Raw genomic sequence first — 5,046 nt, forward strand, 5'->3', positions numbered from 1 at the left:
CTGACGTCAACGGCTTCTTCTGCTCTCTGATTGGTGGGTTCCAGGAGGCGGGAACACTCTCGCACCACGTGACGTGCTGTGTCACTCTCCGGCCGCCATATTACCTGGGGCGAAGTTGTTGAATTGTGCAATGAGGTGTCATGTTGTCCATGTTATGATGGTAAAATATAATCTCTGAAGGGTCATTTAGCTCCTCTTTTATCACTAGTGGTTTCTCTTAAATTCCAAGCTGCATTTGTCACTGTGTTGATTTTTGTTATTTATTGCACAACATATTGATGTCCATACAGGAAAACCAATCTCATGTTTTTCTATAACACCTAGGATATTTCTTAAAATGAGTGCACATGAAAACCAGTGTTTCCCATAGCAACCAATCAGATGCTACCTGTACTCTGTGTAATGTGGTTTATAAAATGAAATGCAAATATCTGATTAAATTCTGTGAGCAACACCAGTTTTCATAAATGTAGTTCCCCTTTTTGTCTATGTCCCAAGGGAGTGTATCTAAACAGACGGTGCTCCTCAAATGTGGGTGTATTTAGCTTCAGTAATTACCAGATATGGGCAGTCTTTCAGGACATGCTGGGACATGTAGTTCTACAACAACTGGCAAGACACAAGTTCCTGAACATATTATTATTATTATCATCATCCTTTATTTGTTAGGCGCCACAAGAGTTCCGCAGCACCGTACAATGCACAAACAGTAGACAGTACAGGGTAAAACATTACTGAACAGTAAACAAAAAATACTGACACTTCAGGAGCTCCAAGCAGGTTAATGCAGTAAAGACGGAGCAAAAGAGCAGGTAAGAACACAAGAGGGAAGAGGGCCCTGCTCAATAAGCTTACATCCTAAGGGAGGGTGAACAAGACTCAGGTACAAAGGGAGTGAGTTGGCGTATAAAGGAGGGGAGGAGGTGGAAGGTGGGTAGGCTTTGAGGAACAGGTGGGTTTTTAGTGCCCGTTTGAAGGAGCTAAGAGTGGGAGAGAGACGGATGGAGCGAGGGACGTATTATAAAGTCCATTGTGAAATTCATCTTGAAAATGAGAGCTGTGTGTGGGACTTATTTATTGAATACATTCATACATAGATTTATATTTTTGCTTCTCCCCAGGTCTCCCAAAAATAAAAAATGGACATCTGAACAAGCATTGAACAACGTCTGAGGAGCGCAAGCAAAACTGTATTTAATCTGCAACATCTAGAAGCTGCACTCACTTTTCAGCTGCCTGGATAATGTAATTTGTTGATTTTATTTCTTATTTTGTTTATTTACAATCAGTCTGTTTTCTCTCATTCTCAAAACCCCTATTAAATTTCACCATGTTTAAAAAACCGTCTTTCTTACTATCCCTGTAAGGCATTATTTTTTAGGGGTAGATTCAATTAGCGCGGGAACAACACGGCCAATTTAGAATTTACAACATCCTTTATCCCCCCCCATATCACACCCCTTCAATCCATTATGTACCATCACTACCTAACTCTAATTCACCCTCATTTATTAACTGCACTATTCTCAACCAGTCAACACAAAATAAGACCATTTCAATCTTACAATTATCTACTCTACCTCTATGTCTGTAATAAACTAACCTCAAACCTCATATGCTGCCCTGTCATACAGTGGTCTTCATTTCAACTACACCTCAAGGCCTGGAAACAGACAAGGAAATGGGTTGGACTCCTCCACTACACATTCACTGTTCTATCAACTGTTCCAGATTTTCATCCCCTTCTCTTTATGTGTTGCTGTGACCTGTTGTCCCCCTGGATCTCCCCTGTAATTCCTATAACATTTCTCAGCCTAGCTCTCTACATACTTGTTCTGTTTCCAAACTGTTCCCTTAACCCTCTTCTCTTGTCCTCCCCCAGTGGACCAACACTCATATTCATTTTATCAGGATGGCCGCTACCTTGATCTTGGTTTTTCCCATGTTTGTTTAGCTTGATTTCTTTAGCATTCGTTTCTCTCTCTTATTTTTTATTATTATTATTATTATTATTATTAGTTTTTATTTATAGGACGCCACAAGGTGTCCGTAGCGCCGTACAGGGACAAACGAGTTACAGTACAAGGTGAGACAGCACAGTACAGTAAACAGCAGCACAGTAACTCAGTAAGCTAAATGCACAGCTAGAGAGGGCGGGGGAAGGGGGAGGGAGGATCCGCAAACAACGGAGCCCAAGAAGGAGGGCGTGGAAGACAGGGAGACCCCCAGAGGGGACGGGGGCTGGAGGGTCCTCGAGGAGGAGGGCTAAGTAACTGGAGAGCAGAGTTAGGAGTGGTGGAAACAGGAGGAGAGATGGCCCTGCTCAGAGGAGCGTACAATCTAAGGGGAGGGGTGGACAGACAGAGAGACACAGGGGTGAGAGGGAGAGTAGGGGGACGGAGGCAGAAGATAAGGTAGGAAGTTAAGTGAGAGACTGAAAGGCTTTAAGAAAAAGGTGAGTTTTTAAAGCCCGTTTGAAACTGGACAGATTGGGGGAAGTTCTGATGGAGGGAGGGAGCTTGTTCCAGTGGAGGGGGGCAGGCAATCTGTCCTACATCACCCTAACCTCTTTGCATTAATAAATCAGCCAAGCCTCCTCATACCAGCTGAAATCTCAGTTTTATTCATTTTCATCAGCTTTCGACTAATATCTTCTCTCTCCAGTTTCTCCATTCTTCGGTCCTGACCTGGCAGACCCACATTTAATCAAACCCTATCAACAGCCTTTGGTCAAGTGATTCCAGCTTCTCTTTCTTCCCAATGTCAACCACTGCCCCAGCTGTAGCACACAAAGAAAACCTGCTACCTTCAAAACCGCTCCCTTAATAACTGATACAGTGTTATCTACTCCCCACCCAGTTTCTTCCCTACCTTCTCTCCCCTCTGTTGGATTTTTGTTTTGCATTTTTTCCCTGTGAAATTTATAAAAATGTAATAAAAATCTTTTACCGTTAAAAAAGAAACAACCGTTTGGCGCTCGCGTCCGGTTATAGCAAACCGTCTGAATGCCTTCCTCCCTTCTCTGATCCAGTATGACCAAGTAGGGTTTATCCCGGGACGCCAGGCGAGGGACAATACCAGACGTGCCATTGACATCATCCATATTACAAATTCCAGGAGATCCCCAACTATTATGCTCTCTCTGGATGCTGAAAAAGCATTTGACAGGATCTCTTGGGACTTTATGAAAGCGGCTCTTGAGTCGTTCGGCTTCGCTGGCGACTTCCTCACTGGCGTCCTAGCATTATACACCACCCCTACTGCTAAAGTCCTGGTTAATGGCACTCCCTTAGAATCATTCTCCATTCGAAATGGAACACGACAGGGTTGCCCCCTTTCCCCTCTGATATTTGCTCTGATAATTGAACCTCTGGCTTCCCAAGTTAGGTCTAATCCTAGCATACAGGGGGTCAAGGTGGGTAATACGAACTCCAAGATCTCACTCTTTGCAGACGATATCCTCCTATCACTTACCCAACCGGGGATCTCCTTGCCCAACCTATATGCCATCCTTCAGAACTACAGCGATGTTTCGGGCTATAAGATAAACTACACCAAGTCAGAGGCCATGCTGCTTCACGTTTCTCCTCGGGATACCGAGCTCCTCCGGGCTAACTTTAATTTCAAATGGCAGAACAGGAAGATCAAATACCTGGGGGTTTTCCTCACTTCTCGCTATGACCTCCTCTTTCGTGAGAATTTCCTACCCCTTTTCTCCAAGACGCAATCAGACCTGACCTCCTGGAACCGCCTTATTATTTCGTGGCTGGGCAGGATCATAGCTGTCAAAATGAACATACTCCCCAAATGGCTGTACCTCTTCCAAACCCTTCCGGTAGCTGTCCCTGCCTCTTTCCTTGCCAACATCCAGAAAGCCCTCACCCGCTTTATTTGGAACCATAGACCTCCTAGAGTCTCATCCAATATCTTAAAACGACCAATCCCTGGAGGAGGAAGAGGCCTTCCCGACATCAAATTATACTACTTGGCATCCCACCTTTCGCAAATCGTTGCCTCCTACGCTCCCTCTGGCTCCACTGCATGGCTTGATATAGAATCGGCCCATCTAACCCTGCCCGATCTCTCCTCTCTCTGGGGCGTATCTCCCGCCCGTCGCCCCCCTGCTGTTAGAGCACTGCCTTCTATCAAATTTGATGCTATGCTCTGGGACTCCAACTCCTTCAAACTAAAACTTTCAACTGCAATATCTCCTTTAACCCCCATCTGGCATAACCCGGTGTTCCCTCCTGGATCTGCCTCTACAACCCACCGTTACTGGTCTCGTGCAGGGCTTAAATTTCCAGTAGATTTTTCCAAACAGGGCCGCTGGCTTTCGCTAGCGGATCTCCAACCCCAATCCCCGTCCCAAATCCTCAGCCCCTTTGAATTCTTCCAAATTAATCATTTCTTGCGATCCCTGCCACCAACCTATGTTCTTAGGGACCTTACTCCATTTGAATCTCTTTGTAGAAAACATCCCTTGGACAAGGGCATGATTTCTCAAATATATAGCATTCGTCTCACTTCTGCCCTTCCCTCTCCAAACCCTCATGAAGACGAGTGGGAAAAGGACCTTGGTCCTCCCCCGGATGAAGAGGCTTGGGAGGACATGAGACTGGGGATAGCTAAATGCTCCATATCAACTAAACTCAAGGAAACCTCTTACAAAATTTATTACCGTTGGTATTACACTCCCACAAGACTCCATAGAATGTTTCCCTCTTCCTCGCCCTGCTGTTGGCGGGACTGTGGCCAAAGGGGTACGATGTTTCATATTTGGTGGTCTTGCCCGATTATCACCACCTTCTGGGACTCAGTCCATAGTTTCCTAAATACCCTTTTTGAAGCTCCTATCCCGAAAGATCCCTGGATATTTCTTTTATGTTACACTCCCCAAGACCTGGACAAATTCTCCAAGAAATTAACTGCCCACATCCTGACAGCAGCCAAATCACTCATAGCCCTTAATTGGAAAAAGACCTCACCTCCATCCCTTTTGGCTCTCAAGAAGCAGATTTGGCACGTGGCCGCTATGGAGGAGATTAC

The sequence above is a fragment of the Mixophyes fleayi genome, chromosome 8 (assembly GCF_038048845.1).
Source record: "Mixophyes fleayi isolate aMixFle1 chromosome 8, aMixFle1.hap1, whole genome shotgun sequence".
NCBI classification, from domain to species: Eukaryota; Metazoa; Chordata; class Amphibia; order Anura; family Limnodynastidae; genus Mixophyes; species Mixophyes fleayi.